We start from the raw sequence: 22292 nt of genomic DNA on the forward strand, positions 1-22292 counted from the left end.
ACCCTAACCTTAATCACACTGCTAACTGTATGCCTAACCCTAACCACACTGTAAACTGTATGCCTAACCCTAACCACACTGCTAACTGTATGCCTAACCCTAACCACACTGCAAACTGTATGCCTAACCCTAATCACCCTGCAAACTGTATGCCTAACCCTAACCACACTGCTAACTGTATGCCTAACCCTAACCACACTGCTAACTGTATGCCTAACCACACTGCTAACTGTATGCCTAAACCTAACCACACTGTAAACTGTATGCCTAACCACACTGCTAACTGTATGCCTAACCCTAACCCTAACCACACTGTAAACTGTATGCCTAACCACACTGCTAACTGTATGCCTAACCCTAACCACACTGTAAACTGTATGCCTAGCCACACTGCTAACTGTATGCCTAACCCTAACCACACTGCAAACTGTATGCCTAACCCTAACCACACTGCTAACTGTATGCCTAACCACACTGCTAACTGTATGCCTAACCCTAACCACACTGTAAACTGTATGCCTAACCACACTGCTAACTGTATGCCTAACCCTAACCACACTGTAAACTGTATGCCTAACCACACTGCTAACTGTATGCCTAACCCTAACCACACTGTAAACTGTATGCCTAACCCTAACCACACTGCTAACTGTATGCCTAACCCTAACCACACTGCAAACTGTATGCCTAACCCTAACCTTAATCACACTGCAAACTGTATGCCTAACCCTAACCAAACTGCTAACTGTATGCCTAACCACACTGCTAACTGTATGCCTAACCCTAACCACACTGTAAACTGTATGCCTAACCACACTGCTAACTGTATGCCTAACCCTAACCACACTGTAAACTGTATGCCTAACCACACTGCTAACTGTATGCCTAACCCTAACCACACTGTAAACTGTATGCCTAACCACACTGCTAACTGTATGCCTAACCCTAACCACACTGTAAACTGTATGCCTAACCCTAACCTTAATCACACTGCTAACTGTATGCCTAACCCTAACCACACTGTAAACTGTATGCCTAACCCTAACCACACTGCTAACTGTATGCCTAACCCTAACCACACTGCAAACTGTATGCCTAACCCTAATCACCCTGCAAACTGTATGCCTAACCCTAACCACACTGCTAACTGTATGCCTAACCCTAACCACACTGCTAACTGTATGCCTAACCACACTGCTAACTGTATGCCTAAACCTAACCACACTGTAAACTGTATGCCTAACCACACTGCTAACTGTATGCCTAACCCTAACCCTAACCACACTGTAAACTGTATGCCTAACCACACTGCTAACTGTATGCCTAACCCTAACCACACTGTAAACTGTATGCCTAGCCACACTGCTAACTGTATGCCTAACCCTAACCACACTGTAAACTGTATGCCTAACCCTAACCACACTGCTAACTGTATGCCTAACCCTAACCACACTGCAAACTGTATGCCTAACCCTAATCACCCTGCAAACTGTATGCCTAACCCTAACCACACTGCTAACTGTATGCCTAACCCTAACCACACTGCTAACTGTATGCCTAACCCTAACATTAACCACACTGTAAACTGTATGCCTAACCACACTGCTAACTGTATGCTTAACCCTAACCACACTGTAAACTGTATGCCTAACCACACTGCTAACTGTATGCCTAACCCTAACCACACTGCTAACTGTATTCCTAACCTTAACCTCACTGCTAACTGTAAGCCTAACCCAAACCTCACTGCTAACTGTAAGCCTAACCCAAACCTCACTGCTAACTGTATGCCTAACCTTAACCACACTGCAAACTGTATGCCTAACCCTAACCACACTGCTAACTGTATGCCCAACCCTAACCACACTGCTAACTGTATGCCTAACCCTAACCACACTGCTAACTGTATGCCTAACCCTAACCACACTGCTAACTGTATGCCTAACCCTAACCTTAACCTAACCCTAACCCTAACCCTAACTGCTAACTGTATGCCTAACCCTAACCACACTGCTAACTGTATGCCTAACCCTAACCACACTGCTAACTGTATGCCTAACCCTAACCACACTGCTAACTGTATGCCTAACCCTAACCCTAACCACACTGCTAACTGTATGCCTAACCCTAACCACACTGCTAACTGTATGCCTAACCCTAACCACACTGCTAACTGTATGCCTAACCCTAACCACACTGCTAACTGTATGCCTAACCCTAACCCTAACCACACTGCTAACTGTATGCCTAACCCTAACCACACTGCTAACTGTATGCCTAACCCTAACCCTACAGCCCATCACGCCAGAGAACGTGTTTCCACTGCAAGCTTTACATCACTCCAGCCGATGCTTGGTATTGCAACATGGTGATGTTAGGCTTGTGTGCAGCTGCTCGACCATGGAAACCCGTTTCATTAAGCTCCCGACGAACAGTTCATGCGCTGACGTTGCTTCCAGAGGCAGTTTGAAAACAGATGATGTTTCCGCGCTTCAGCACTCGGCGGTCACGTTCTGTGAGCTTGTGTGGTCTACCACTTCGCAGCCGAGCCGTTGTTGCTCCTAGACGTTTCCACTTCACAATAACAGCACTTACAGTTGACCGGGGCAGCTCTAGCAGGGCAGAAATTTGACGAACTGACTTGTTGGAATGGTGGCATCCTATGACGGTGCCACGTTGAAAGTCACTGAGCTCTTCAGTACAGGCCATTCTACTGCCAATGTTTGTCTATGGAGATTAAATGGCCGTGTGCCTGATTTTAAACACCTGTCAGCAACGGGTGTGGCTAAAATAGCCAAATTGAGTGTGCATAGAAATTGCAGCCCAAATAAATGCTTCACAGAGTTAAAATAATAGACACATCTCAACATCAACTGTCTTTGTAAGACGCTGAGTAAATGAACGGAGGATCTCCGCACGTGTGGTTCTCACCGTGAAGCATGGAGGAGGAGGTGTGATGGTGCTTTGTAGGTGACACTGTCAGTAGCGTCATACCCAAGAAGACTCAATGATGTAATCGCTGCCAAAGGAACTTCAAAAAAGTACTGAATAAGGGTCTGAATACTTATGTAAATGTAATATTTCAGTATTTTTTTAAATACATTCTAAAAAACCTGTTTTTGCTGTTAAAACAGCCAGCCCTGCTGTTAACTTGGCACTGGGCTGTTAATGAAGCTAACGCCTTCTCTATGACACTGAGCTGTTAATGAAGCTAACGCCTTCTCTATGACACTGAGCTGTTAATGACAAGGCTCGCTCCCAAGGACTGTGGGCTCTCCTTCTCCGTGGCCGACGTGAGTACGACATTTAAATGTGTTATTAACCCTTGCCAGGATTCCGGCGCAGACTGCATCCCCAGCCGCGCCCTCAGAGCATGTGCAGACCAGCTGGCTGGAGTGTTTACGGACATATTCAATCAATCCTTATCCCAGTTTGCTGTCCCCACATGCTTCAAGATGTCCACCATTGTTCCTGTACCCAAGAAAGCAAAGGTAACTGAACTAAATGACTGCCGCCCCATAGAACTCACTTCTGTCATCATGAAGTGCTTTGAGAGTCTAGTCAAGGATCATATCACCTCTGCATTACCTGATACCCTAGACCCACTTCAGTTTGCTTATCGCCCCAATAGGTCCACAGGTGATGCAATCGCCATCACTCTGTACACTGCCCTATCCCAACTGGACAAGAGGAATACCTATGTAAGAATGCTATTCATTGACTACAGCACAGCCTTCAACACCATAGTACCCTCCAAGATCATCATTAAGCTTGAGGCTCTGGGTCTGAACTCGCCCTGTGCAACTGGGTCCGGGACTTCCTGACAGAACGCCCCCAGGTGGTGAAGGTAGGAAGCAACAGTGAAAAAAACTTCAAGTTCCTCGGAGTACACATCACTGACAATCTGAAATGGTCCACCCAGGCAGACGGTGTGGTGGAAAAGGAGCAACAAGACCCTCCCCTAAGACCCTCACAAACTTTTACAGATCGAGAGCATCCTGTCGGGCTGTAGCACCGCCTGGTACGGCAACTGCACCGCCCGCAACCACAGGGCTCTCCAGAGGGTGGCGAGGTCTGCCCAACGCATCACCGGGGGCTCATTAGCTGCCCTCCAGGACACCTACACCACCCGGTGTCACAGGAAGGCCAAAAAGATCATCAAAGACAACAACCACCCGAGCCACTGCCTGTTCACCCCGCTATCATCCAGAAGGCGAGGTCAGTACAGGTGCATCAAAGCAGGGACCGAGAGACTGAAAAACAGCTTCTATCGCAAGGCCATCAGACTGTTAAACAGCCATCACTAGCCAGCTTCCACCCGGTTACTCAACCCTGCCCCTTATAGGCTGCTGCCCTATATACATAGACATGGAATCACAGGTCACTTTAATAGTGTTTACATTCAGCTTTACTCATCTCATATGTATATATAGTATTCTATTCTACTGTATTTTAGTCAATGACACTCCGACATTGTTCGATCTAATATTTATATATTTCTAAAATTCCATTCTTTCACTTTTAGATGTGTGTGTATTGTTGTAAATTGTTAGATATTACTGCACTGTTGGAGCTAGAAACACAAACATATCACTACACCCGCAAAGACATCTGCTAAATATGTGTATGTGACCAATAACATTTGATTTGTCAACTAGGTCATTCAGGGCTACAACAACACTGTAAAACTTCAGGAGAACCACGAGTCTACAGTGTCCCTGACATCTGTAGCTTTCACTAGGAGAACCACGAGTCTACAGTGTCCCTGACATCTGTAGCTTTCACTAGGAGAACCACTAGACTACAGTGTCCTTGACATCTGTAGCTTTCACTAGGAGAACCACGAGTCTACAGTGTCCCTGACATCTGTAGCTTTCACTAGGAGAACCACTAGACTACAGTGTCCTTGACATCTGTAGCTTTCACTAGGAGAACCACGAGTCTACAGTGTCCCTCCAGTCTGTAGCTTTCACTAGGAGAACCACGAGTCTACAGTGTCCCTGACATCTGTAGCTTTCACTAGGAGAACCACTAGACTACAGTGTCCTTGACATCTGTAGCTTTCACTAGGAGAACCACGAGTCTACAGTGTCCCTCCAGTCTGTAGCTTTCACTAGGAGAACCACTAGTCTACAGTGTCCCTGACATCTGTAGCTTTCACTAGGAGAACCACTAGACTACAGTGTCCCTGACATCTGGGCGGCAGGGTAGCCTAGTGGTTAGAGCGTTGGACTAGTAACCGGAAGGTTGCAAGTTCAAATCCCCCGAGCTGACAAGGTACAAATCTGCCCCTGAACAGGCAGTTAACCTTCCAGTTCCTAAATAAGAATTTGTTCTTAACTGACTTGCCTAGTTAAATAAAGGTAAATAATAAATCTGTAGATTTCAATAGCGTTACTGCTCCTAATGAAGATTAACATGGAGCAACATGGAAAACCATTTGTTTACAGGTAACTGCCAAAATAAAGGAAACGCCATCATAAAAGGATCTTAATAGGACGTTGGGCCTCCAGCCAGAACAGCCTCAATGCACCAAACAACTCTATTGGAGGGATGCGACACCATTCATCCATGATGGAAACCGCTGTCTCAGATGCCGTTCCCGAACCTCCCTTCGTTTGGGTTGGTGAGTCACTGAGATCTCTTCTTCTGGCCACGGCATTTTTTAAATACGTGACCCTTAGCATTATGGGAGTCACTGAGATCTCTTCTTCTGACCCTAAGCATGATGGGATGTTAATTGCTTAATTAACTCAGGAACCTCACCTGTGTGGAAGCACCTGCCTTCAATATACTTTGTATCCCACATTTTAATGCAAGTGTTTCCTTCATTTTGGCAGTTACCTGTACATTCGCATATGTCTCCCATAGAAACAGTCACTTCCTGCCTGTGGACCCAATGGGACCTGGCACCCTATTCCCTTTATAGTGCACTACTTTTGAGCAGGACCCAATGGGACCTGGCACCCTATTCCCTTTATAGTGCACTACTTTTGAGCAGGACCCAATGGGACCTGGCACCCTATTCCCTTTATAGTGCACTACTTTTGAGCAGGACCCAATGGGACCTGGCACCCTATTCCCTTTATAGTGCACTACTTTTGAGCAGGAACCAATGGGACCTGGCACCCTATTCCCTTTATAGTGCACTACTTTTGAGCAGGACCCAATGGGACCTGGCACCCTATTCCCCAGTTGGCCCTAGTCCAAATCAGTGTACTATAAAGGGAATTGGGTGCCATTTGGGACCCAACCCTGGAAGTCATAGACCTCATATGAAACATGACACAAATCCAGGTCTTTGTCACAGACCATTAAGGCAGAACTGATGGGTTTATGTGGGCTATTACGTAACTGCACTAAACGCTTAAGGCCTGCAAATCAGGAGACATTTTATAGTTTGATTTTTGTGGGGAACAAACATAGTAATAACTACAGCGTTTCTTTCTCCGGTGGTGGGATGTGACTATTTGCTAATGTGTCGGGCTGACTAAGACTGAGAAGGGATACTGGCTTGTGTTCTGGTCGGTCTGTGTGTGTGTTTAACCCCATGTCAAGCTAACACTTAAAAGACACGTCTCTCACTAATCTTCTCCTACTATCTGCTCCTCTCCCTTCAAGAGGACACTCCAGAAATGGGTGTGGGGGTGAGGGGTGCTGGGAGACTGATGGGTGCTGGGAGACTGATGGGTGCTGGGAGACTGATGGGTGAAGGGAGGCTGATAGGTGAAGGGAGGCTGATAGGTGAAGGGAGGCTGATAGGTGAAGGGAGGATGATAGGTGAAGGGAGGATGATCGGTGAAGGGAGGATGATCGGTGAAGGGAGGTTGATCGGTGAAGGGAGGGGAAGGGAGGCTGATAGGTGAAGGGAGGCTGATAGGTGAAGGGAGGCTGATAGGGGAAGGGAGGTTGATCGGTGAAGGGAGGTGAAGGGAGGCTGATAGGTGAAGGGAGGCTGATAGGTGAAGGGAGGCTGATAGGGGAAGGGAGGCTGATAGGTGAAGGGAGGTAAAGGGAGGCTGATAGGTGAAGGGAGGCTGATAGGGGAAGGGAGGCTGATAGGTGAAGGGAGGCTGATAGGTGAAGGGAGGTAAAGGGAGGCTGATAGGTGAAGGGAGGCTGATCGGTGAAGGGAGGCTGATCGGTGAAGGGAGGCTGATAGGTGAAGGGAGGTAAAGGGAGGCTGATCGGTGAAGGGAGGCTGATAGGTGAAGGGAGGTAAAGGGAGGCTGATAGGTGAAGGGAGGCTGATCGGTGAAGGGAGGCTGATCGGTGAAGGGAGGCTGATAGGTGAAGGGAGGCTGATCGGTGAAGGGAGGCTGATAGGTGAAGGGAGGCTGATCGGTGAAGGGAGATAAAGGGAGGCTGATAGGTGAAGGGAGGCTGATCGGTGAAGGGAGGCTGATCGGTGAAGGGAGGCTGATAGGTGAAGGGAGGCTGATCGGTGAAGGGAGGCTGATCGGTGAAGGGAGGCTGATAGGGGAAGGGAGGCTGATAGGTGAAGGGAGGTGAAGGGAGGCTGATAGGTGAAGGGAGGTGAAGGGAGGCTGATCGGTGAAGGGAGGCTGATAGGGGAAGGGAGGCTGATAGGTGAAGGGAGGCCGATAGGTGAAGGGAGGTAAAGGGAGGCTGATAGGTGAAGGGAGGCTGATCGGTGAAGGGAGGCTGATCGGTGAAGGGAGGCTGATCGGTGAAGGGAGGCTGATAGGGGAAGGGAGGCTGATAGGTGAAGGGGGGTGAAGGGAGGCTGATAGGTGAAGGGAGGTGAAGGGAGGCTGATCGGTGAAGGGAGGCTGATAGGGGAAGGGAGGCTGATAGGTGAAGGGAGGCTGATAGGTGAAGGGAGGTAAAGGGAGGCTGATAGGTGAAGGGAGGCTTATCGGTGAAGGGAGGCTGATCGGTGAAGGGAGGCTGATAGGTGATGGGAGGCTGATAGGTGAAGGTAGGTGAAGGGAGGATGATAGGTGAAGGGAGACTGATCGGTGAAGGGAGGCTGATAGGTGAAGGGAGGCTGATCGGTGAAGGGAGGATGATAGGTGAAGGGAGGCTGATCGGTGAAGGGAGGCTGATAGGTGAAGGGAGGCTGATAGGTGAAGGGAGGCTGATCGGTGAATGGAGGCTGATCGGTGAAGGGAGGCTGATCGGTGAAGGGAGGCTGATGTGAAGGGAGGCTGATAGGTGAAGGGAGGATGATAGGTGAAGGGAGGCTGATCGGTGAATGGAGGCTGATAGGTGAAGGGAGGCTGATAGGTGAAGGGAGGCTGATAGGTGAAGGGAGGCTGATCGGTGAAGGGAGGATGATAGGTGAAGGGAGGCTGATAGGTGAAGGGAGGCTGATAGGTGAAGGGAGGCTGATCGGTGAAGGGAGGCTGATAGGTGAAGGGAGGCTGATAGGTGAAGGGAGGCTGATACTGATAGGTGAAGGTAGGTGAAGGGAGGCTGATAGGTGAAGGGAGGCTGATCGGTGAAGGGAGGTGAAGGGAGGCTGATAGGTGAAGGGAGGCTGATAGGTGAAGGTAGGTGAAGGGAGGCTGATAGGTGAAGGGAGGCTGATCGGTGAAGGGAGGTGAATTGAGGCTGATAGGTGAAGGGAGGCTGATCGGTGAAGGGAGGCTGATCGGTGAAGGGAGGCTGATCGGTGAAGGGAGGCTGATAGGTGAAGGGAGGCTGATCGGTGAAGGGAGGCTGATAGGTGAAGGTAGTTGTGTTAGGGGGCTCTGAGATGGTTGTTTGTAAGTGAAGGCTAGTTGAGAAACAGAAGCAAAACAAATTCTTTCCGACTAAGGTCTCTCACCTCGTGATGTACTTGGAAATGTAAAGTGTTTTTAAAAACATCACGCCCATTTGTAGAAGGCATGGGAGAGAAGGTCTCTCAACCACTAATGCTCGGCCTACAACAACCCATTGAATAATCTGTACTGCACTGCAAAAAGAATTGATCATTCTCCGAACCAGGGAGCTCCACATTTGATCAATGCTTTAATTGTCATTGTTCAACCACTAGTCTTGGCCGGTTACATACCGTATACTGGGGTATTGTGAAATACAGATGGTATGATCTTCAATACCGTAATTAATTTTAAAAATATATGATATAAAAAAATGTTTGGGGGGAGGAGGGGTTAGTTATGGTTACACAACTCTCAGCGACACAAAGACAGACAGAGAGACAGACAGAGAGACAGACACACAGAGAGAAACAGGAAGGCAGATCAACAGAACAGAAAGACGAACCAACTGCCAGACAAGACAGACGGTCCCCAACAGCTGATTGGGTAAGGTTGTGTGGGCCCCCTAGGTCCTCAGTAGAGCCCCTGAGGGGAACGTGCTGCCTCGCAGATACTTCAAAACAGAAGGGACTCTACGGTTCACAAACCCCCCCCCCTCATGAATCAGCCCCTGCCATACCACTGACCGACAAGCCCCACCGTCCCCCCTAAGGCACTATAAGAGGTTCCTCTAAAGATGACCCCCCCCCCCTAAGGCACTATAAGAGGTTCCTCTAAAGATGACCCCACCGTCCCCCCCTAAGGCATTATAAGAGGTTCCTCTAAAGATGACCCCCCCCCCCCCCTAAGGCACTATAAGAGGATACTCTAAAGATGACACCACCCCCCCCCAAAGCACTATAAGAGGTTCCTCTAAAGATGACCCCACCGTCCCCCCCTAAGGCACTATAAGAGGTTCCTCTAAAGATGACCCCCCCCCTAAGGCACTATAAGAGGTTCCTCTAAAGATGACCCCACCGTCCCCCCTAAGGCACTATAAGAGGTTCCTCTAAAGATGACCCCACCGTCCCCCCTAAGGCACTATAAGAGGATCCCCTAAAGATGACCCCACCGTCCCCCCTAAGGCACTATAAGAGGATCCTCTAAAGATGACCCCCCCCAAGGCACTATAAGAGGTTCCTCTAAAGATGACCCCACCGTCCCCCCTAAGGCACTATAAGAGGTTCCTCTAAAGATGACCCCACCGTCCCCCCTAAGGCACTATAAGAGGTTCCTCTAAAGATGACCCCACCGTCCCCCCTAAGGCACTATAAGAGGTTCCTCTAAAGATGACCCCACCGTCCCCCCTACGGCACTATAAGAGGCTCCTCTAAAGATGACCCCACCAGTGCCCCCCCCCCCCCCGCTCCATGAATCAGCCCCTGCCATACCACTGACCGACAGACCCCCCCCCCCCCCCCCCCTCCACTCCTGCCTGCCAGTCTCTCAACAGGTGTCTCCTTCCAACGGCCCACAATCCATCTCACCCCACCCTGTCTGTCAATATGAAAGGGCTCTAGCCATCAGGAGAGGAAGGAATGTATTGTGTGACGTGGAAATGGGTTCCCCCCCCCCCACCTCTTCTCTCTGGCAGCAAACGAGCGCTCACCAGGGGCAAGGTCAGACGGCCAATTAATTGTGGCGGAACTGCAAGATGTTTTGGTTCTGTGGGGAAGCCTTGTGTAACTTAATGGTGTGAAAGTGTGTGTGTTTGTGTGTGTGTGTGTGTGTGTGTGTGTGTGTGTGTGTGTGTGTGTGTGTGTGTGTGTGTGTGTGTGTGTGTGTGTGTGAGAGAGAGAGAGAGAGAGAGACAGAGAGAGTGTGTGAACCTAACCAAATAACCAAATGCTGTTTTAGGTGGTGAGCGGTGGGAGGGAAGGAAGGAGGGAGGGATGGAGGCAGGGAAGGAGGGAGGGATGGGGGTGTGATGGGGAGAGGGAGAGAGAGACGGGGGAGAGAGAGAAAGAGAGGGGGAGATGGAGAGAGAGACTTGTATAAGGTAAAGGTTGCAGGCTTGTCCACAGCACAAGGTGCACCTGTGTAATGATCATGCTGTCTAATCAGCTTCTTGATATGCCACCTGTCAGGTGGATGGATTATCTTGGCAAAGGAGAAATGCTCACTAACAGGGATGTCAACACATTTGTACACAACATTTTTAGAGAAATAAGCTTTTTGTGCAATGTGGAACATTTCTGGGGATCTTTTATTTTAGCTCATGAAAACATGGGTCCAACACTTTACATGTTGTGTTTAATATTTATGTTCTGTGTAGTTTTGGTGAGCATCATGTGTTATTGCGTCCTACAGACGTGAAGATACGATGCCCCGTGGGACCAGCGTGACACAGCTGAGCACTGCACAAAAGCAGGAACACACACACACACACACACAGTCCTGCGGGCGGCAGACAACAGTCACCTTGTCGCCTTCGATTGTCCTCGGCCCATGTTCCTGGAGCGACACCTCACACACAGCTCAACGGGCCAAGGGCTCTGATAGGCTACTGCTGTGGGCCGAGGGCTCTGATAGGCTAGTGCAGTCCGCGGCTGACATTTCTGTTACTTCAGCTCTGCAGAACAAACAGAATCCACTCTGCCTAACAAGTGTCCCAGAATCCACTCTGCCTAACAAGTGTCCCAGAATCCACTCTGCCTAACAAGTGTCCCAGAATCCACTCTGCCTAACAAGTGTCCCAGAATCCACTCTGCCTAACAAGTGTCCCAGAATCCACTTTACCAAGCAGCCAGGAAATCAGGCGATTCATGGAAAAACAGCAAAAAATATAATATTGTCCCTCCCCGATAGCACTGTCTGTGTGTCTGTGTGTCTGTGGTGTCTGTGTGTCTGTGTGTGTCTGTGTGTGTCTGTGGTGTCTGTGTGTCTGTGGTGTCTGTGTGTCTGTGTGTGTCTGTGTGTCTGTGTGTGTCTGTGGTGTCTGTGTGTGTCTGTGTGTCTGTGGTGTCTGTGTGTGTCTGTGTGTCTGTGTGTCTGTGTGTGTCTGTGTGTGTCTGTGGTGTCTGTGTGTCTGTGTGTCTGTGTGTGTCTGTGGTGTCTGTGTGTCTGTGTGTGTCTGTGTGTGTCTGTGGTGTCTGTGTGTGTCTGTGTGTGTCTGTGTGTCTGTGTGTGTCTGTGGTGTCTGTGTGTGTCTGTGTGTCTGTGTGTGTCTGTGGTGTCTGTGTGTCTGTGTGTGTCTGTGTGTGTCTGTGTGTGTCTGTGTGTGTCTGTGTGTCTGCGTGTGTCTGTGGTGTCTGTGTGTGTCTGTGTGTGTCTGTGTGTCTGTGTGTGTCTGTGGTGTCTGTGTGTTTGTGTGTGTAAGATGGGATAAGACCCCATCTCTCTCCCTCTCCTCCCCTCTCCTCTCTCTCCATCCCTCCCCCCCTCTCCCTCCCACCCTCCCTCTCCCTCTCTCCCACCCTCCCTCTCTCTCTCTCTCTCGCTCTCCCACCCTCCCTCTCCCTCTCCCTCTCTCTCCCTCCCTCCCACTCTCCCTCTCTCTCTCTCTCCCTCCCTCCCACTCTCCCTCTCTCTCCATCTCCCTCCCTCCCACTCTCCCTCTCCATCTCTCTCTCTCCCTCCCTCTCTCCCTCTCCATCTCTCTCTCTCTCTCCCTCCCTCTCTCTCTCTCTCCCTCTCTCTCCCTCCCTCCCACTCTCTCTCCCTCCCTCCCTCCCTCCCTCCCTCCCTCCCTCCCTCCCTCCCTCCCTCCCTCCCTCTCTCTCTCTCTCCCTCCCTCCCTCTCTCTCTCTCCCTCCCTCTCTCTCCCTCCCTCCCTCCCTCCCTCCCTCCCTCCCTCCCTCCCTCCCTCCCTCCCTCCCTCCCTCCCTCCCTCCCTCTCCCTCTCCCTCTCCCTCCCTCCCTCCCTCCCTCCCTCCCTCCCTCCCTCCCTCCCTCCCTCCCTCCCTCTCCATCTCCATCTCCCTCCCTCTCCCTCTCTCTCCCTCCCTCTCTCCCTCCCTGAAAGTTCCTCTTCCATTCTAGGTCTATAGGGAAATAATAATATTGCTAAAGAACTGCTTCAGTATATAACGTTGGAGACGTCAGTACATCTGTGGCCCTTGTCCTTGGGCTGGCTGACATGTGTTGGGCAGATGGCACAGACTAGAGAGATGGCATACAAAGGCCAGAGGTGGCACCCAGCTCTCTCTCTCTCTCTCTCTCTCGCTACCATCCCAACCACATCACAGAACAGAACCCTTCATTTCACTCATCATGAGCAGCAGGAAATCCCCTATGGGTGGTTCCCTGACATAACTCTATGTATGAGAAAGTGTGCCTGTGTGTGTGTGTGTGTGTGTGTCTCTCTCTGTGTTTGACTAGCTCCAGGAAACAGTTATCAGTCCCAACTTAGAGATGTACCATTCATTCATTCCCACTCACCACATTTACAGCTCTGTCTAATTACACAGACAAGATCTCATTATTGCTCTCTCCCCTCTCTCTCTTTCCCCTCTCTCTCCCTCTCTCTCTCCCCCTCCCTCTCTCTCTCCCCTCTCTCTCTCTCTCCCCTCCCTCTCTCTCTCCCCTCTCTCTCTCTCCCCTCTCTCTCTCTCTCTCTCTCTCTCCTCCCTCTCTCTCTCCCCTCCCTCTCTCTCTCTCTCTCCCCTCTCTCTCTCTCTCTCTCTCTCTCCTCTCCCCTCCCTCTCTCTCTCCCCTCCCTCTCTCTCTCTCTCCCCTCTCTCTCTCTCTCCCCTCCCTCTCTCTCTCTCCCCTCCCTCTCTCTCTCTCCCTCCCTCTCTTCTCTCTCTCTCTTCCCTCCCCCTCTCTCTCTCTCTCTCCCCTCCCCCTCCCTCCCCCTCTCCCTCTCTCTCTCTCCCCTCCCCCTCCCTCCCCCTCTCTCCCCTCCCTCTCTCTCTCTCTCCCCTCCCCCTCCCTCCCCCCCCTCTCTCTCTCCCCTCCCTCTCTCTCTCCCCTCCCTCTCTCTCTTTCCCCTCTCTCTCTCTCTCTCTCTCCCCTCCCTCTCTCCCCTCTCTCTCTCTCCCCTCCCTCTCTCTTTTTCCCCTCCCTCTCTCTTTTTCCCCTCCCTCTCTCTCTTTCCTCTCCCTCTCTCTTTCTCCTCTCTCTCTCCCCTCCCTCTCTCTCTCTCTCTCCCCTCCCTCTCTCTCCCCTCCCTCTCTCTTTTTCCCCTCCCTCTCTCTCTTTCCCCTCCCTCTCTCTTTCTCCTCTCTCTCTCTTATCCATAAATTGAATTGATTTCAACTGACTGATTTCCTTCTATGAACCATAACTCGGTAATGTCTTTTAAATTGTTGCATGTTGCGTTTATATTTTTGATCATGGTAAATGGTGTGTGTGTTGTTCAGGAGTGTAACAAGGATATACAGTGCATTCAGAAAATATTCAGAATCCTTTACATGCCAAAGCCAAACCTAGCTGTTGAATTGTTCACTCTTTAAATATAACACGATATTCCTAAAATACACTCCTTTCGGAAAGTATTCAGACTCCTTCCCCTTTTCCACATTATGTTACGTTACAGCCTTATTCTAAAATAGATTTAATAATTATTTTCCCTCATCAATTTGCACATAATACCCCATGACATCATAATACCCCATGACATCACAATACCCCATGACATCACAATACCCCATGACATCATAATACCCCATGACATCATAATACCCCATGACATCACAATACCCCATAACGACATCACAATACCCCATAATGACATCACAATACCCCATGACATCACAATACCCCATATTGACATCACAATACCCCATATTGACATCACAATACCCCATATTGACATCACAATACCCCATATTGACATCACAATACCCCATGACATCACAATACCCCATTATGACATCACAATACCCCATGACATCACAATACCCCATGACATCACAATACCCCATTATGAAAAAGGTTTAGATTTTATTGCAAATGTATTAAAACCAGAAATACCTTATTTACATAAGTATTCAGACCCTTTGCTATGAGACTCTAAATTGAGCTCAGGTGCATCCTGTTTCCATCGATCATCATTAAGATGTCTCTACAACTTGATTGGAGTCCACCTGTGGTAAATTCAATTGCTTGGACATGATTTGGAAAGGCACACACCTGTCTATATAAAGGTCACACAGTTGACAGCGCATGTTAGAGAAAAAACCAAGCCATCAGGTCGAAAGAATTGTCCGTAGAGCTCCGAGACAGGATTGTGTCCAGGCACAGATCTGGGAAAAGGTACCAAAAAAATGCAGCATTGAAAGTCCCCAAGAACACAGTAGCCTCCATCATTCTTAAATGGAAGAAGGTTGAAACCAGCAAGACTCTTCCTAGAGCTGGTCGCCGGGTTAAACTGAGCGATCGGAGGAGAAGGGCCTTGGTCAGGGAGGTGACCAAGAACCCGATGGTCACTCTGATAGAGCTCTAGAGTTCCTCTGTGGAGATGAGAGAACCTTCCAGAAGGACAACCATCTCTGCAGCACTCCACCAATCAGGCCTTTATGGTAGAGTGGACAGACAAGGCCGTAAAAGGCTCATGACAGCCCACTTAGAGTTTGCCAAAAGGCACCTAAAGGACTCTCAGACCATGAGACACCAGATTCTCTGGTCTGATGAAACCAAGATTGAACTCTTTGGCCTGAATGCCAAGCGTCCCTTCTGGAGGAAAGCTGGCATCATCCCTACAGTCAAGCATGGTGGTGAGAGCATCATGGGGATGTTTTTCAGCAGCAGGGACTGGGAGACTAGTTAGGATTGAGGCAAAGATGAACCGAGCAAAGTAGAGAGAGATCCTTGATGAAAACCTGCTCCAGAGCGCTCAGGACCTCAGACTGGGGCGAAGGTTCACCTTCCAATAGGACAACGACCCTAAGCCCACAGCCAAGACGACACAAGAGTGGCTTCGGGACAAGTCTCTGAATGTCCTTGAGTGGCCCAGCCAGAGTCCGGACTTGAACCCGATCAAACATCTTTGGAGAGACCTGAAAATAGCTGTGCAGCAACGCTCCCCATCCAACCTGACAGATTTCAGTTTTTAAGTTGTATAAATTTGCTAAAATTCACCCTGAAGTATTGCTCTTTTAAAAAAAACTGGTTTGCTGTTCATTTGAGCAACATGAGATGGAAGGAAGTTCCAAACAATAAGGGCTCTATATAATACTGTACGCTCTCTTGAATTTGTTCTGGATTTGGGGACTGTGAAAAGACCCCTGGTGGCATGTCTGGTGGTGTAAGTGTGTGTGTCAGAGATGTGTGTAAGTTGACTAAGCAAACAATTTGTGATTTTAAACACATTAATGTTTCTTATAGTGTGTGTGTGTGTGTGTTGTTCAGAGGTGTAACACGGACATAGATGGTGTGTGTGTGCTTGTTTCAATAGCACTGCGAACAGTGATAACTATCCCTCTCTTCTCCTCTCTCATCTCGTAGTGACGCAAAACATCCCGCTTGATGTCACTTTCCCAGCATGCATTGTCATGTTAAACCTCCTTTACTGTGACGTCGTTTACCAAACACACGCAAAGCCCCACTGTGTATGTTAAATGTTGCTTTGCAGGGGACGAGGACGACGGGGTCCCCTTATTGTCCTCTCATTGTTGGGGTGTTTCTTTGAGGGTCGGGTCCCGGGGTTTTCGTGGGTGACCCACTGTACAGAGGACAAACCCTGGAGAGAAGCCTCTGTCCTAACAGTTGGTCACGGCCCACTGCTCTTGGCAACAACACCCTTCCTGGCAGGCATCGCTAGGCTAGCTAGCTGTGTAGCGTAGCTGTCACCGGCGTAACACAGTTTGTTCTCGCTCGACCCAAGGTTGGAGTTCACCCCCACCCCAAAAAAATGTCCTGTAAAAAAAATATCTTTCAGTCAGGCAGCCAATCACAAAGTCCCGATTGCTGTCCATGGAGCTGAAGTTGTAACTTGTCTATGTAGCTGCCTATCGAATCGATTATAGGCTTTCTGTAGTTCCAGGGTGTATAGCTTTGCTTTAGCTAATTAAGTTAGGCCTATTTGGTGGTTAAACCGAGCATTTCACAACGCTCTACACGGTGTCACATTGCTGTCATTTAGACTACTGGCTGGTGGCAAAACAACCTAAGGGCTTGGCCAGTCATTAAAGACATTCAAACATTGAGACAACAGCAACCAACTGTTATACATAAAGCCGTCCTATATGTCCTTTACAAAGTAAAAGTGCAATATGTGCTATGTAAGAAAGCTAACGTTTCAGTTCCTTGCTCAGAACATGAGAACATATGAAAGCTGTTGGTTCCTTTAAACATGAGACTTCAATATTCCCAGGTAAGAAGTTTTAGATTGTAGTTATTATAGGAATTATAGGACTATTTCCCTCTATACCATTTCTATTTCATTAACCTTTGACTATTGGATGTTCTTATAGGCACTTTAGTATTGCCAGTGTAACAGTATAGCTTCCGTCCCTCTCCTCGCTCCTCCCTGGGCTCGAACCACGAACACAACGACAACAACCACCATCGAAGCAGCGTTACCCATGCAGAGCAAGGGGAACAACTACTAGAAGGCTCAGAGCGAGAGACGTTTGAAACGCTATTAGCGAGCGCTAACTAGCTAGCCATTTCACTTCAGTTACACCAGCCTCTTCTCGGGAGTCGATGGGCTTGAAGTCATAAACAGTGCAATGCTTGACGCACAATGAAGAGCTGCTGGCGAAATGCCCGAAAGTGCTGTTTGAATGAATGTTAACGCGTCTGCTTCTGCCTACCACCGCTCAGTCAGATACTTGTATGCTCAGTCAGATTATATGCAACGCAGGACACGCTAGATAATATCTAGTAATATCATCAACCATGTGTAGTTAACTAGTGATTATGATTGATTGTTTTTATAAGATAAGTTTAATGCTAGCTAGCAACTATATAAATATAATAAAGTTAAATAAAGATTAAATAAAGGTATACAAATAAATACATTTTTTAAATCGGAAAAACGGCACCCAAAAATACAGATTTCCGATTATGAATTAATCAGCCATTCCGATTAATTGGTCGACCTCCAGTATATAGAGGCCTATAGTAACTACAGTATATAGAGGCCTATAGTAACTACAGTATGTAGAGGCCTATAGTAACTACTATAGTAACTACAGTATATAGAGGCCTATAGTAACTACTATAGTAACTACAGTATATAGAGGCCTATAGTAACTACAGTATGTAGAGGCCTATAGTAACTACTATAGTAACTACAGTATATAGAGGCCTATAGTAACTACAGTATGTAGAGGCCTATAGTAACTACTATAGTAACTACAGTATATAGAGGCCTATAGTAACTACTATAGTAACTACAGTATATAGAGGCCTATAGTAACTACAGTATATAGAGGCCTATAGTAACTACAATATGTAGAGGCCTATAGTAACTAATAAAGTAACTACAGTATATAGAGGCCTATAGTAACTACTATAGTAACTACAGTATGTAGAGGCCTATAGTAACTACTATAGTAACTACAGTATATAGAGGCCTATAGTAACTACTATAGTAACTACAGTATATAGAGGCCTATAGTAACTACAGTATGTAGAGGCCTATAGTAACTACTATAGTAACTACAGTATGTAGAGGCCTATAGTAACTACAGTATGTAGAGGCCTATAGTAACTACTATAGTAACTACAGTATGTAGAGGCCTATAGTAACTACTATAGTAACTACAGTATGTAGAGGCCTATAGTAACTACTATAGTAACTACAGTATATAGAGGCCTATAGTAACTACTATAGTAACTACAGTATGTAGAGGCCTATAGTAACTACTATAGTAACTACAGTATATAGAGGCCTATAGTAACTACAGTATATAGAGGCCTATAGTAACTACTATAGTAACTACAGTATGTAGAGGCCTATAGTAACTACAGTATATAGAGGCCTATAGTAACTACTATAGTAACTACAGTATGTAGAGGCCTATAGTAACTACTATAGTAACTACAGTATATAGAGGCCTATAGTAACTACAGTATATAGAGGCCTATAGTAACTACAGTATGTAGAGGCCTATAGTAACTACTATAGTAACTACAGTATATAGAGGCCTATAGTAACTACTATAGTAACTACAGTATGTAGAGGCCTATAGTAACTACTATAGTAACTACAGTATATAGAGGCCTATAGTAACTACTATAGTAACTACAGTATGTAGAGGCCTATAGTAACTACTATAGTAACTACAGTATGTAGAGGCCTATAGTAACTACTATAGTAACTACAGTATGTAGAGGCCTATAGTAACTACAGTATATAGAGGCCTATAGTAACTACTATAGTAACTACAGTATGTAGAGGCCTATAGTAACTACTATAGTAACTACAGTATGTAGAGGCCTATAGTAACTACAGTATATAGAGGCCTATAGTAACTACTATAGTAACTACAGTATGTAGAGGCCTATAGTAACTACTATAGTAACTACAGTATATAGAGGCCTATAGTAACTACAGTATATAGAGGCCTATAGTAACTACTATAGTAACTACAGTATGTAGAGGCCTATAGTAACTACTATAGTAACTACAGTATATAGAGGCCTATAGTAACTACTATAGTAACTACAGTAAGTAGAGGCCTATAGTAACTACTATAGTAACTACAGTATATAGAGGCCTATAGTAACTACTATAGTAACTACAGTATGTAGAGGCCTATAGTAACTACTATAGTAACTACAGTATGTAGAGGCCTACAGTAACTACTATAGTAACTACAGTATATAGAGGCCTATAGTAACTACTATAGTAACTACAGTATGTAGAGGCCTATAGTAACTACAGTATATAGAGGCCTATAGTAACTACAGTATGTAGAGGCCTATAGTAACTACAGTATGTAGAGGCCTATAGTAACTACAGTATGTAGAGGCCTATAGTAACTACTATAGTAACTACAGTATGTAGAGGCCTATAGTAACTACAGTATATAGAGGCCTATAGTAACTACTATAGTAACTACAGTATATAGAGGCCTATAGTAACTACTATAGTAACTACAGTATGTAGAGGCCTATAGTAACTACTATAGTAACTACAGTATATAGAGACCTATAGTAACTACAGTATATAGAGGCCTATAGTAACTACTATAGTAACTACAGTATGTAGAGGCCTATAGTAACTACAGTATGTAGAGGCCTATAGTAACTACTATAGTAACTACAGTATATAGAGGCCTATAGTAACTACTATAGTAACTACAGTATGTAGAGGCCTATAGTAACTACTATAGTAACTACAGTATATAGAGGCCTATAGTAACTACTATAGTAACTACAGTATGTAGAGGCCTATAGTAACTACAGTATATAGAGGCCTATAGTAACTACAGTATGTAGAGGCCTATAGTAACTACTATAGTAACTACAGTATAAGAGGCCTATAGTAACTACTATAGTAACTACAGTATATAGAGGCCTATAGTAACTACTATAGTAACTACAGTATGTAGAGGCCTATAGTAACTACTATAGTAACTACAGTATATAGAGGCCGTATAGTAACTACTATAGTAACTACAGTATGTAGAGGCCTATAGTAACTACAGTATGTAGAGGCCTATAGTAACTACTATAGTAACTACAGTATGTAGAGGCCTATAGTAACTACAGTATATAGCGGCCTATAGTAACTACTATAGTAACTACAGTATGTAGAGGCCTCTATCGTAAACTACTATAGTAACCTACAGTATATAGAGGCCTATAGTAACTACTATAGTAACTACAGTATGTAGAGGCCTATAGTAACTACTATAGTAACTACAGTATATAGAGGCCTATAGTAACTACAGTATATAGAGGGCTAACTATAGTAACTACAGTATGTAGAGGCCCTATAGTAATACTATAGTAACTACAGTATGTAGAGGCCTATAGTAACTACTATAGTAACTACAGTATATAGAGGCCTATAGTAACTACTATAGTAACTACAGTATATAGAGGCCTATAGTAACTACTATAGTAACTACAGTATATAGAGGCCTATAGTAACTACAGTATATAGAGGCCTATAGTAAACTACAGTATGTAGAGGCCAATAGTAACTACAGTATGTAGAGGCCTATAGTAACTACAGTATGTAGAGGCTATAGTAACTACAGTATATAGAGGCCTATAGTAACTACTATAGTAACTACAGTATGTAGAGGCCTATAGTAACTACAGTATATAGAGGCCTATAGTAACTACAGTATGTAGAGGCCTATAGTAACTACAGTATGTAGAGGCCTATAGTAACTACAGTATGTAGAGGCCTATAGTAACTACAGTATGTAGAGGCCTATAGTAACTACAGTATATAGAGGCCTATAGTAACTACTATAGTAACTACAGTATATAGAGGCCTATAGTAACTACTATAGTAACTACAGTATGTAGAGGCCTATAGTAACTACTATAGTAACTACAGTATATAGAGGCCTATAGTAACTACAGTATATAGAGGCCTATAGTAACTACTATAGTAACTACAGTATGTAGAGGCCTATAGTAACTACAGTATGTAGAGGCCTATAGTAACTACTATAGTAACTACAGTATATAGAGGCCTATAGTAACTACTATAGTAACTACAGTATGTAGAGGCCTATAGTAACTACTATAGTAACTACAGTATATAGAGGCCTATAGTAACTACTATAGTAACTACAGTATGTAGAGGCCTATAGTAACTACAGTATATAGAGGCCTATAGTAACTACAGTATGTAGAGGCCTATAGTAACTACTATAGTAACTACAGTATATAGAGGCCTATAGTAACTACTATAGTAACTACAGTATATAGAGGCCTATAGTAACTACTATAGTAACTACAGTATGTAGAGGCCTATAGTAACTACTATAGTAACTACAGTATATAGAGGCCTATAGTAACTACTATAGTAACTACAGTATGTAGAGGCCTATAGTAACTACAGTATGTAGAGGCCTATAGTAACTACTATAGTAACTACAGTATGTAGAGGCCTATAGTAACTACAGTATATAGAGGCCTATAGTAACTACTATAGTAACTACAGTATGTAGAGGCCTATAGTAACTACTATAGTAACTACAGTATATAGAGGCCTATAGTAACTACTATAGTAACTACAGTATGTAGAGGCCTATAGTAACTACTATAGTAACTACAGTATATAGAGGCCTATAGTAACTACAGTATATAGAGGCCTATAGTAACTACTATAGTAACTACAGTATGTAGAGGCCTATAGTAACTACTATAGTAACTACAGTATGTAGAGCCTATAGTAACTACTATAGTAACTACAGTATGTAGAGCCTATAGTAACTACTATAGTAACTACAGTATATAGAGGCCTATAGTAACTACTATAGTAACTACAGTATGTAGAGGCCTATAGTAACTACTATAGTAACTACAGTATGTAGAGGCTATAGTAACTACTATAGTAACTACAGTATATAGAGGCCTATAGTAACTACTATAGTAACTACAGTATGTAGAGGCCTATAGTAACTACTATAGTAACTACAGTATGTAGAGGCCTACAGTAACTAC

At 45.8% G+C, this 22292-nt stretch overlaps 1 protein-coding gene across 1 annotated transcript in view; it reads right to left on the reverse strand.

Moving 5' to 3' along the window:
- stau2 (staufen double-stranded RNA binding protein 2) overlaps window positions 1–22292 on the reverse strand; it is a 312363-nt gene that overhangs the window by 98920 nt on the left and 191151 nt on the right. The window lies entirely within an intron of this gene.

The sequence above is a fragment of the Oncorhynchus kisutch genome, linkage group LG18 (assembly GCF_002021735.2).
Source record: "Oncorhynchus kisutch isolate 150728-3 linkage group LG18, Okis_V2, whole genome shotgun sequence".
Taxonomy (NCBI): Eukaryota; Metazoa; Chordata; class Actinopteri; order Salmoniformes; family Salmonidae; genus Oncorhynchus; species Oncorhynchus kisutch.